Source organism: Podarcis gaigeae (assembly GCF_964106915.1).
Source record: "Podarcis gaigeae genome assembly, chromosome: 2".
Classification (NCBI taxonomy): Eukaryota; Metazoa; Chordata; class Lepidosauria; order Squamata; family Lacertidae; genus Podarcis; species Podarcis gaigeae.
The window spans coordinates 58626380-58640132 of record NC_139679.1 but is presented as its reverse complement, the minus strand read 5'-3'; the positions used below and the strand labels follow the sequence as shown (position 1 = coordinate 58640132).

The 13753-nt window shown below is 42.1% G+C and overlaps 1 long non-coding RNA gene across 1 annotated transcript; it reads right to left on the bottom strand.

Annotated features, from left to right (window-relative positions):
• Positions 1-5116: 5116 nt before the first annotated feature.
• LOC310839758 lies at positions 5117-13155 on the bottom strand. Its single transcript, XR_014561642.1, has 3 exons — positions 13063-13155; positions 11374-11485; positions 5117-5183 (listed from the first exon to the last, which is right to left on the bottom strand). It is a non-coding gene; the product is annotated as an uncharacterized lncRNA (long non-coding RNA).
• Positions 13156-13753: the final 598 nt, after the last annotated feature.

Here is a 13753-nt window from a genome sequence, read left to right as displayed (position 1 = left end):
GACAGGGGAAGGCAGGAATTGGTGTTTGATTGGTGCTCCATGAAATTTTGGAACTGGTAAAGGAGGAAGGCGCCATTTGGCTCCACTTTAGGCAGCAAAATTCCTTGGGGCAGGGCTGGCATCAGAAACTGGCACTATCCTACACATGATGTTAGATATCCTGGACTTGGACTCCGGTCAAAATTATTTTCAGTGACATGATGCCCATGAGTACTGCTTTTGTGTTTGCAATAAGTAAGGTCAGGAAAGAATTAACTCCTGGAATAGGTTCATCATCATATTTTGCTTTTGCCAGTAGTGAGTGGCTTGGCTGACTTACATGAGCTTCATGTGCTATGGACATTGTCTGCTATTGCTCTATTGAAAAGTTTTTCATATAAGAATATTTGGATGGGGGCGGGAAATGTTTCACTGCATCTAGTTACGAGACACTGCTTTATTATTATTCAAGGTTGTTTTGATTTCCTTGAGGGAAACGGTATTTTACATTAATGTACCCAGAGGCTAACATCTAACAGCCTCCACAGCGGAAAAGAAAGAGCCATTAGTGGGTCTTGTAATCAGGCTGATATTAATCCTTTCTAATGGCAGGAGGGAGATAAAGCTCAAAGCAGTCTAGCAGGGCAGATGATCGTTCAGGTGCACACTCCTGTGAAGAATCGCTCTTGGTGTACATGTTTGTAGCCAAAAGAATTAATTGCATACAATATAAAGGGAGGCTATCAGCTTTGTGCGAGACCCTCAAGGCCATCACATTTTATCTAATGCAAGTCGTTTCTGCCTGCGTAGCTAGTGCATCAGAATATTTCCAGAAACAGACCACTAAGAAGATGCCACAAAACATGTGTTTACGTCTAATGGTGCAGCAATAAAACTGCTAGCACATTTGGAAAGTTAAGCAAGGTCTGGTTTGGTTTCAAACTGGGATTCCTGAATTACAGGGGGTTGGACGGGATGACCCTTGCAAACCCTTCCAACTCCGCAAATCTATGATCATTGTACACAGGTTTATATAGCACTTATAAGAGTTGCCTGAGTGAAGCTGAAACTAGCAGCATTGGTGCAAAGAACGGACTTGTGTTAGTTCTCATGTGCAACCCTGAGACTCCTTGCTTATGAGTGTTTATTCTCTTTGCAAGTGAAAAGCAAGCAGGCAGGGAAAATGGAATGGAAGCAGCAACGTGGAAAATTCTGTTGAAAACCCATGGCACCCGCTTTCTTATTAAACAGTGGACTCTGAGTGCCAGGAATGCTTAGACCTGCACAACGGCAGTTGTGCATGTCAAACTGCAAAAACTGCAATGTTGTTTCCCCCATCTAAGCAGTTCATTTTGGGGACGCACAACGACAAATGTGCAGAACCTAGAAGTGGTTTGTATATGGAGGTGACTCCAAGAGAAATTAATCTTTATAAACAGTGTCTAAAACATACTTGTCTTACCCAAATCACATTTTAACCTGAGTTTCCTTTTCATGGTTCTTTAGCACTCTTGTTTATTTCCCTGTTTACGGCTACTTTCTTAAGGCATTTCTGAGCTTATCGGTAACAAGAAAGGCTTAAAGCAAGCAATTGCTTCTTGCAACCCAGAATTGTCATCACACCTCACCATCACATTTTCACTTTTGTAGGAATGACAGATCCCATCAATCGTTCTACTTTTCTCTTTCTCTTTGTCGGCATGTGTCCATGGAATTGTTTTGGCACTTGTTATTGGATGGTTGGGGTGTGGGGGAGTTTAAACAATCCTACTGGATACCAAATATGCATGGCAATGTCTTTGTGCTCCAGACGGTTTATTGTCATCTGTCTCTCCCCCCCCCTCCTGCTTTGTATTTGTTATTTTTGGAGTTAGACACTGGGCTTCAGATCTGAACATGATTTCAAACACAAACAATGCCAAAGTTGTACCAGTATTTTTCTTCCACATCAAATGCTATTAAGAGACATGGCTGTTTTGTATTTGCAGTGACCTTTACCTCTATACTTCTGCGTCAATGAACTGTGCTTTCTTTCTTCCTTTTTAAACAAATCCAACAAACAAAATTGCTGGTGGCATTAAAATAACAGATTTCTTCTGTTACCACATAAAATCTCGACCTATTTAATCACTTATTCCAAAGCAGACACAAAGCCCGAGTCTTCAAATGATGTGTCTACAAATAAATTAAAAACAACCAAATTCATATGCATTTTCATCAACTGGTCACATCCACACCATATATTTAAAATACATTTAAAGCATCTGGCTCACCCTAAAAAATCCTGAGAAATGTAGCTTACCCCTAACTTAGCTACAGCATCCTTAACAAAGTACACTTCCCAGGATCCTTTGGGGGAACCCATATGCTATAAAAGTATGGTGTGGTTGTGATTAGGCCAAAGGAAGGAGGATGAAAAAGTAAGAATATTAATTGCCTATTTATACCCCTCCTCTCTTGGTGGATGTGGGTACCATGATCTCAGGCAATTTCTTGTGTGGTGCTCCAAAACAAAGTGCCTTTCCTGGGCTCTGTGATCACAGAGTGTTTGTTGTGGGGGAGGAAGGGAAAGGAGAATGTGAGCCGCTTTGAGACTCCTGAAGGGGAGTGAAAGGCGGGATATCAAATCCAAACTCTTCTTCTTCTCTTCTTCTTCATCTTGTGGGTCACGTGGTGTTTTCCACAACACAAAAGTTGGTGTTGCCCGCAAATTTGACCATCCATGATCAAGCTGAATAGGAATCTCCACATCTCATTCCCTTCCAGTAGGAAAACAGACCATTTATTCTCATTGCTGGGTGAGAGTTATTCTGTGGTAAGAAGCCTTCATGCCATCTTGAGTTGAGTATTTGCAAAGTCATCTTGAAGTGTTCAACTTGCTAGGATGTATTTTAACTTTTTAAAGAAACGTGCTTTGGTTTTAACCAGGGCTGCTCCCACTCTGGTCCCTTAACATCTGGGGCTCCAGCTGTAAGGCTTTCACCTTGCTCCCCACTCTCCGCTGCTCGCTGCTGAACCTGAATTGTCTCCATGACAAGATGACAGCAATCACGCCAGTTTACAGTTAATTTGTTCTGACTAGTAGAGCATACACAAAAGGCTTCAATTCCCTGCATGGAAAAAAACAAACCCACCATCTCCCCTCTTGTAAGGTAAAGAATTATGTTCAAATTCCTTGAAATTCCTAGCATTTCCACTTAGGAGACCATAAGGGAGACCTTGCCCAGTGCAGGATGTTTTAACATGTAACTTGCCTAGGTGTGCCCTTGTGCTCTAGCTCTGTGCAGCTAGAAATTAAGTCATACCTACTTCATGATAGAGTGGAGCCTGTTCCTATCTCAAGTCTTTTTCACTTAGATCAAATGTGTCATGTTCAATAATGTAAGTCCTAAGGAACTAATGTTTTGACAGGTGGACCGATGTGCTCGCCTCCCAATCATTCTCCATTAAAGAGCAAATTCTCACACAGGTGTAGCCACACATTTAAGGGGGTGCATTAGATTTCATGAAAGATCCAAAAAAATAACAATCCCACAATTGTTCTACACAGCATGGCTAAAGGAAAGTGGTTCTGGAGAGCACTTTTTAAAATGGAGGATGAAGCAAATGTTATAATGTGGGAATCAAATGCAAACATCACATTAATATTGATAGATACTGTCTTGAAAACTAACACAAACACCTATGTGGTTTTGAGGCAATTACACACTATAAAATATATCTAAATACTCACTACATGCTCCCCATTGAATAAACCAGTAACAGGATATGAATTTATTGCTTAAGGAATTATTTATTCCTATATATGTGTGCGTACACCCACCCGCACCAGATGTCCGTGGATCCTTTTGCCTTAAGGGACCTGTAGCAAAAAAGGAAACAGCTGCACACCAGTCTGATATATCATGCAAAGTTTTCTCCATTCTCGATTCATAGCCAGTGGGTTACAGGATGTAAGAGAGACCCGGAGTTGCCTAATCATCCTCATGAGGCAGACTTAAGAATGGATGAATCTGCCAATTTTAGTTTCAATCAATTTTCTAATTTTTCCAGTCTTGTCCAGCTTGCCACATTTCCACATCAGCTTGCAATTTTAAAAAAGCAATGCTTTAGTTTGTATTTCTTCTAATAGGCAGAATTTGTATGCAATTTTGCCAAATAGACATATTTTTGCAAACAACATGACAACCTACAATACACGAGGGCTGGAGGGAGGACATCAAATGTTTGCCTTGCACAGGGTAGCATATTACCAAGGTCTGTCCCATTCCTATTCCAAAGACCAAGATGGACCCATTTGTGCCTCATTGCACTTCACTGCTGCATCAGGGAGACAGCATCTCAATGGCAGCTGCCCGTTCTTATTCCCCCAGGGGAAATGGAGAACCATGCAGTACAAACAAAGGGAAGTGTGTGGATGTAAGTAGAGTGGAGGAGAATCTCCTCAGCGTTCATCTCCAAGAACTGTGTTAAAGTACACACTACGTGCAGAGGCTGTTTTCCTGTGAAGAACCCAAGTTCAAGTACCACTTCTCCTACTTTGACTTTTGAAATGGTTTCTGTGGGTTACATGCACGTTACATTTCACCAGAATGAGAGATGCCTTATCAGTTCAGTAACTGTAAGCATTCAATTCAGATCTTCAGCTGAATGTGTGGCAAGGACCACCATGCAAGCCAGTCCTTGTGCAGCCTGTTAAATCAGGACTGAGGAACTTGTGGCTCTCCAGGTGTTGTTGGACTCCAACTTCCATCATCCCCAGCCATCCTGAAGGTCATGGATGATGGAAGTTGTAGTCCAATAACTTCTAGAGGGCCACAGGTTCCCTAGCTGTGAACACATCCAAAACTATACCAAGTCATTTATGCTACTTGATGATAGAGTCTATCTAGAAGGAGATTCCTGTGAGTTCAGGCCGGATTCCTTCACAGATGTGGAGTGCAGGATTATCTACTATTGTGCTTGGATGGTCGTTTTATTCTGATAAAACCCTTTCAACTTATACACTCATAGGAATAATTCCAATAACCTTCCTCTGAATGTTAAACAGATGCTGTCCTTCGGTATTGTTGGTTCGAAACTGTACATTCATACCTAAGATAACAAACAATGGCACATTTGTCTTTAGTGTTTTTCTCTTTAGAATTACTTCAAGCGATTTCTGCATATTTTGTTGCTGAGAGCTCTCTGACAATGCAGCACACCTGGGAAATAATAGAAAAATCAGATTACACGAGTTTTGCCAGTGTGGAGAGCAATTAATGTAACAAGTGTGCTCCGAGGACTTCTCTGCAAAAAAGCCTAACAATGGCTAATTAATTTCATGGGTGCAAATGCTTGTTCCTCTTGGGCCAGATTTTCCTACTGTTCCACAGTAGGGAAAAGTAATTTTTTAAAAAGGAAAGATGATATAGAAAACATGAACCAAGGGAGAAGGTCAAAATGAACATTGGTGTGTTTGAATAAGTGGAGGAGCGCAAGCAAAAATATGCAGTAGAAACCATAGCCTTGGGCAGGTCCCTGGACCTTGAGGATCATGTATAAGGACCCAGGCTCAGCTGCTAGGACCTCAAGTAAAATGTCTTGGGAAAGACCCAAGAGCTTACAAATGGACCTCGAGCTTCAGGAGGGATGCACATGGAGTGGTGTGGGAGGGAGGGGACACCTGCCTAGCCAGCCAGATCGCCCGAATCAACCCTGGTGATCAATGGGGTGACAGATGTCGCAGCCAGATCGCCCTCACATCCAAAACTCAAGAGCCTGGAGCACTGAAAACACAAGGTGCTTTAGTTTCAAGAGACCCAAAAGCCTGCATTATCACCACCATTTTAGACTGAACAAATGGTCTGACACCACTTTCACAAGTTATTTCATGGTCATTATAGGAACAAATTGTTCCGCTCCTAAACTTAAAGCATGACTACACATTTTTCTAAAGTATTGTACCTTCATGTTCCTCCGGGCCCCCAAGGAGCACAGAAGCTTGAACGGCTGTTGTTGTGTTGTTGTTGTTGTTGTTGTTGTTGTTGTTGTTATTATTATTATCACTGAAGGAATGATCAAGGCTCTCTCTCCCCAATGTCATGTTCCAAAGCAACCCCCTCTTTCAGTGATTTTAACATAAAATAACCTGCCTTTTTCATATCATATAACCCATGCCACTGTTATTGTGCTGATGATGACTGCTAGCTGCCCCCCAGCCTTAAAAAACAACAACACCCCCCCATACATTTACATTCCATTTTTCCTTCACAGAATTCAGCACAGTATGGGTATGTTAGGCTGAGAGCCAGTGACTTACTCATGACTGAGCAGGAATCTGATCCTGGTCCCTCCACTCCTTCATCAGCATTCAAATCCAACAAATCTAGCCACTGGGCTAGAAAATCCTCAAAGAACATGCAATAATGGTTTAGCACTTGATGTTAGCTGTATTAGCAGCAAATCTAAGCATTAACAGACCCAACCCATTAGTCTTTTCTGCTTCTTTGTTCAGCATCCTCAAGACCTTACCTGAATAGGTTTTTCTACTGCTAATCAAACCTATCCATTCTTAAGGAAATCAGCCCTGAGTGCTCACTGGAAGGACAGATCGTGAAGCTGAGGCTCCAATACTTTGGCCACCTCATGAGAAGAGAAGACTCCCTGGAAAAGACCCTGATGTTGGGAGAGATTGAGGGCAGAAGGAGAAAGGGAAGACAGAGGACGAGATGATTGGACAGTGTTTTCGAAGCTACCAGCATGAGTTTGAACAAACTGCTGGAGGCAGTGGAAGACAGGAGTGCCTGGCGTGCTCTGGTCCATGGGGTCACCAAGAGTCGGACACGACTAAACGACTAAACAACAGCAACTGCTAATTCATAGATTGCAAGCCACTGCTTGGGAGAGAATTACTGTATGGTTGTACATCATTGGATACATATTTTATTTGGATTTCCACTCCCATTGCTCTGAATTAGAGTCCCCATCCCACAACAAATAGCTCCTTATGTTAAATTTAAAGTGAATTTGGAGGGTCCTACTTAGAACCATGGAAAGGAAAGTAATTATATAACATTCAGGAAACATCTGAAGACAGCCCTGAATAGTGAAGCTTTTTAAGGTTTAATGTTTTATTCTGTTTTTATATATGCTAGAAGCTGCCCAGAGTGGCTGGGGCAACCCAACCAGATGAGCGGGGTACAAACAAACAATAATATACCAGCAAAACAGGATTACGAAGCTAATCCAAAAGGAAACACCCCCCAAAAACCAAGACACAGAAGAAAACAATGGCATGGCCCTCCTTCCTTATATCAAGGGCACTACAGATAAAATTAGCAAAATCCTCCATAAACACAATATCAAAACAGCCTTTTGCACCAACCAAAAAATAGCCAATATCCTCAGAAACCCCAAGGATAAAATCCAGTTGGAAAACCAAGGGATCTATGAAATACCCTGCAAAGTCTGCCCAGCCACGTACATTGGACAAACAAACAGACGAATAAATGCACGTATCGCAGAACACAAGAATGCCGTCAAAAAAGAAGAAAAAACTTCCTCTCTTTTCCAACACATGAAAGAAACAGGACACGAAATTAATTTTGCAGATTCCAAATTGCTCTTTAACACGGAACATCACCACAAGAGAATAATCATGGAAGCCATCGAGATAGAGAAACACCCTCACAACATGAACAAGCGTGACGACACATCCCGCTTGCCAGACATCTGGAAATTAGCCCTCCCCACAAAAACTGACACCAGATCCAGAGGCACACAGAACGCCAACACCAATCAACCACACCAGACCCAAACCCAGACCCTCTCCACAGATGAATTACTGACACCATCCAGTAGCCAGTCCATGGTGGCACCTCCGGATGCTGCACCCCCCTGCAATCCCTACACAGATCTGGCTGACACAAGCCACAAAACCACAGCTCGCCCCTATACACGAAGCCAAGCCAAAGCACAACTAAGTGCAATACAGCCATCTTCTCAGGAAAACTCTTCACAAAGTTCAAGAGGTCAAGACACAAAGACTTTAGCAACTAATCCACACCTAATGACCCACCTAAGTGGTACTCAGGATATCACTCAAGAAATCACTCAAGGTATCTCTCAAGTAATTAAGGAACAAAAGAAGAAAAGGCACACTAGCCTGGGAACTTCCTCTCTGCCCAGAACATTGGAGGCTAGACACCACACCCCCTCTACAGTATTTATAGGAACTCAAACATTGAGATCCCGCTCTGTTCCAGTAACAAGAAGCCGAAAGCACCAGCCTGAAGATGACGAGTGAGACCTCGTCGAAACGTCGCCTAGACACCCCAACTTTTACACGGGAAGACACCCGAGGACACCAAAACCTGCATTCCTGTACCCGTGAAAATCTACGAAAGCATATATATATATATATATATATATATATAAAAGATTTAATAACATTTCACTTAGAGGTTTTGTGCATCTCTAAGTCCTCACCAAATTTTGGCCACTGTGAAATTTGGGAGCAAAATTTCTGTGTCTGTCCTTAGAATAATCATTTGAAGGAACTGGGATAAATGCTGAGAGAATGAACAAGTTATACAATATTCCCAGGGCAAATTTCAAACTTCTCTATTATGATAAAAAAAATTCCTTCTGCATCCTGCACTATACTGAAGATTATGCACATTTTGTGAAAAATAAATAAACCCTGCACTAAAATTTAATGAACATCTGTTGAAGACTTTTGGTACACTTGGTCTGAATCAAACTAGGATATATTAAAAACAAAAACAAGCCCAAACTTTTTTCTTCAGTTTTAATAACAAAAATATGCTTTTGTTCAGCAATTTTCCTAAGAGGGTAGCAACATGGCTCCAGGCATAAAAATCCATTAACACAAGCAGATGTAACTCTCACAGCTAATTTCTCAATATGTTATATCCAATCTCTTTGTTGGACTGGTTTAAGGGAATGGGTAGTGTTTTCCACTAAATTGGGACATGAGCATAGATGAGTTCTACTTAACAGGGCTTTCTTTCAAATGCGGCTTGAATCATAGCATAACAAACCTGAAGTACTGGGAACTTCCTGACACCTTATGAAGCAGCAGGCAGATCATACAGGGCCATCTTGCCCATAGAAGCAAGTGGCATGGGCGCCAGGGTGCCAAGTTCTGGAGGGCACCAGGGAAGAGGTGGAGGCTGGGTGTGGTGTGGCGCCTCCCTGCATCAGTTTGCTGCCCTTGCCCGCCTCACTGAAGCAGCACTGCTGCCCACCTCCTCCAGCCCCGCGAAGCTGCTGGCAGTGCCGTAAAAAGGTCAGCAACTCTGGGAAATGGGGGGTGGGGGTGCTGGAGGGATCTTTGCACTATGGCACCAGATATACTTAAGACGGCCCTGACATGGTATAATCTCCCCTCCCCTGTTTTGTTACGCTTTACTCAATTTAGATACTCTTTTTAAAAAAATCCTTTCAACTCAAGTTGGAAAAGTCAAGTCAACTCAAATTCGGAAGACATTTGTAATAGGTGTGCTACAGTGTTGCACTCCACTGATTGTTTCATCAGCACTCCTGCTCGGCAGATGGATGATTCCTCATGTCTTATGGCCATGTGCTGTTCTAGCCTGAATTTTGGGGAGGCACAGGGGGATACGGCGGGGAGAGAAAGTCCCATTGTGCTGGTGGGAGCCCATCCACTGATGTTCAATTGAATGCTTCCCAGTAAATGACTGTTTTAAAGCGTATCATTACGAAGTTAGCCAACTAACATCTACTCAAAGTAGACCCGTTTAAATCAATTGCTCTAAGTTAGCCATGGCTATTACTTTTAATGGGTCTTCTCCAACTAAGACTCACATTGTCTACAGCCATTCACTTTTTTTTTTAAATGGCTCTCTTGCTGTTTCTCAGGTTAATGCACGAGTTGCCTAATGGTGCATAAGAATTTCACATTGTGTGTGAAATTCCATGCAGGCAATATCCCGAAACGCTACCAACCTTGCCTGTATTGTGATTTCTTCAAGTCATATCATGGAGTTCTATGGATAGATAAATTCCTTGTTCAATATTATAGAGCACAGAGTGAGGGAAGCCCTAATACCTCGTAGGAAATATTTGTTTTTGTTTTGAATTCTGTTTGGCTTATGCATGGGAGTAGTCTTGAGGTAAGTAATTGTGCCCCTTGGGATCCTGATTAAGAATGTGATTTTATGTCAGGTGAGTGCAGCTGGGTCATGTTCAAGGATTGATTTCAGCATTGTCGTTATAATAAAAGAGCTTCTGGAGGCCTAATGAACCGAACTGTCAATGGAGATCAATGCGATTTTGTAGTAATGAAAAGCAGTTGTTTAACCTTTGTCTCCTTTATATAGCTTCTGGTCCCAGTTGCACGCCACAAATTGTAGGAATCAGAAGGCAGGAAGGAATCATAGGAGTGTTGTTGCCCTCAGGTTCTGCTTGCGGGTTTACCACAGGCATCTGGTTGGCCACTGTCAGAACAGGATGCTGGACTCTTTGGGCCTTTGTATGTTCTTAGTTTACTTTGGTCACCTCACAAGCATTTTTATAGAAGTGACACACAGCCCAGCCATCTGGATGCAGACATAATGCTGCCCTGAAGAAGAATGGAAGTGTTCTGAAGCACCACCATGTGTTCTGTGCCTATCTTAAGAGCAGGTGCTGATATTTGGAAAGATTTTCCACTTGGCTTTCTGTGTATGAATTTGCATCTGAAAAAGAGACACATGAATGGTCACACTGGCTGCTTCTCTCAACAGGAGGGCGGGAAAGCATTTTGCAGTGTTTCTAGTCTTTGAAACAGCAGGGAGTGCTTGGTAGCTCATCACTTGAGATTTTATACTGTTCACGTGCATGAATAATCAGTTATAGTGACTAACTTGGGGCAGCAACACTTGTACCACCTCTAAACAAGGAAAAGAAAGCTGTAATTCATGCCAGCAGAGTTGAGTTTCTTTTTCTCTGTCCTATAAACTAGGGATAGGCAATGTGGTTCTCTCCAGATAACATTGGCTACATCTCCACCATCCCTGACCATTGAACATTGACCAATGCTCCATATTATGAGGCCTCTCTTCTGATTGTCCAATGCACTGAGCGTGTATAGGGAATCTAACAGCACAAACCTATAGATGTCTACTCACAGGGATGTCCCATTGATCTCAGTGAAACTTATTCCTAGGTGAACGTGTACAGAACTGCAACCTAAATGTTATGAGTAGGTAAGGTTTTGTCAAAATAATAAAAGAAAAGGAAACAAAGTTAAGAAGACAAAAAATTGAACGAGAAATAAATTATAGTGCAAGTATTCAGGATAATGTGATTAATAGACAAGGAAAACTATCGAGCAGCTTTTCCCCACATGAAATTTTAGTGGTAGAGATGACTAGTTCACAGACTCACCAGAATCATTCATGCAATTATTTCTCAAGCCTCTCAGGATACACATTAATGTGTGCTACATGGTCTATGATTTGGGACCTTTGAGGATGATGCTGGAGTGTCCCCACATTTTCTGCAATTAGAGCAGCACACTTCTCAGGCATTGCGATTATGGGAAGAATTTCTGGGTGGCAGATCTTACCTTACATTCATACTTCACTTTACATTCCATTAATGTTATTGTGAGGGAACCATAAGCATAAAGTCATAGAACTGTAGAGATGGAAGGGACCACGAGGGTCATCTAGTCCAACTGCCTGCAATGCAGGAATCTTTTGCCCAATGTGGGGCCCAAACCCATGACCCTGAGATTAGGAGTCTTATGCTCTACCAACTGAGCTATCCCCAGCATGAGATGAAGCATGTGGTTCTTTTTTCCATATATCTATGGCAGATGTATGAATCAACCTGCTGGACTGGGAGAAGAAGCAGTGGAAATGCTTTGCAATGACCAAGAACTGTTACAACTGACACAAAGCAAGGAAGGTCCCTACAGTTTGTCCAGAATTCTTCTTCCTCCTTCCCAACTAACTGCATGGCTCTTAATAATGGATTATGGAGATGCTGAAAAGCACAACCCTCTTCAGAGCAAGATCAAACTCAAGCACAGAAGTTAATATAGTTCAGCATACTAAAGGTGGTGAACTGATGCAGTGGAAGTAGGAGAGATTATGTTTCCATTCATTCTGCTTCTGCATAGGCCCCATGTTCTCTCAGTGAACCTGCAGTGCATTTCTCCCTGCCATATTCCCCTTGTTTCTTCACTACAGAAACAGCATTTGACAAATTTGCAGTGAGTTGTCAACAGCTCTTAGAACAATAGTCCTTATTAAACTCTGAAGCCCCCCCGGGTCATGATCTTTCTCCCCTTTGCATTTGTATTCATGCCTTCTAGGTGGAAAAGACAAGCTAGATAAATTCTGATAATATGGAGGGCTTCGGCTTGTACCTGAAGAAGTGACCTTCGTGAGCCAAAGGTTTGTGTGTAATAAATTATTTGTTTGCTCAGGTATTATCTGTAGTATTTTTTGGTGTAGCAGTGAATGCTCTTAGCCTATCAGAAAATTCTGGGAGCTGAAAGCTATAGAGAACATAAATCTTCCCCATAAAGAAATCGGGTGAAACATCACATTGAAACTTAGCATGGCTCTCAACAGGAATAATAAAACTGTCAGTTTCAGCATCCTTATATAAATGTTCCCAATCTGCTTTTATTTCTTTTTGTGCTTTAGGTATGTATGTATACAGAATGGCCAAACCTTTGTGGCACCTGACTGCATTTCTCAAAACATGAGAGCCTGATTTCTTGCCATATTGACTTGCTGTCCCCCAGCTTCTGCAAATGGGCCACTTGAATAACTAAAAGAAATTTGACATTTTGTGCTCATATCTCCCATACGGTATGTATGCATTTTGGGGGAGGTTGGAGAGAAGTATCTTAATCCAAGTATGTTGCCTTGTAAAGCTTGAACCTTTTGTTGATCAGATTGTCAGCTAATTTTAGTTTTGCCTTCCTGATTTGACAATGATTAGCCAATCAGCAAACTAGGGACTCTGAAAAAGAGAAAATAAAATACCAAGTGTTGTACAATTTAAAAAAGAAGGCAGAGCAAGTAGTACAGAGAATCACACAATATTATAATTTAGTACCATGGCTTGGATCCTAACTAGCCCTTCTGTTTAGGGATGGAGCAAGGATCCATTAGACTCTATCATAGGTTTGAAGGAGCATCATGATGGCAGTTTGAAAACTTTGTGCTGTGCTTTTAAATCCTGACAATTGGGGGCTTCAGAACATAGTGCTAGGAAGAAGGAGTGCTGAGAGGGAGCAGGGCCTGCTCCTGCCACCACCAGCTGATAGGCAGCTGGCAAAACACCTTGTCCTAGTAAAGGAACCCACTTTAAATTCAGGATTCTTGCTTTGTCGCTTTACCCTTGTAGTTCCACACCCACACCATGTATGACAGGTGTAGGGAGTATGAATTTTGCTGCCTATAAATGGCTTTGTGGGCCAACTGGGGAGGCCTGGTGGGCCAAGTCTGGCCCATAGGTCCCCCACCCAGCATTATAGGCTTATCTTGGAATATGTAGATGACCATGGAGGTATAGAACATAGCCATCATGGCCAATAGCCATTGATAGCTTTGTCCTCTACGAATTTGTCTAATCTTTTAAAGCCACCTAAGTTGAGGTGTGCCTCTTTTGTGTGTGCCTCTTATGTACTGTACATCACCTAGTAACTGGAGGCTCAACAATAACACTCTGCTTATCATTATTCAGCAATGTACTGTGCAATGATGTATCGGGCTATTGAGTACCAAACAATCCTTACCGTTTTGAT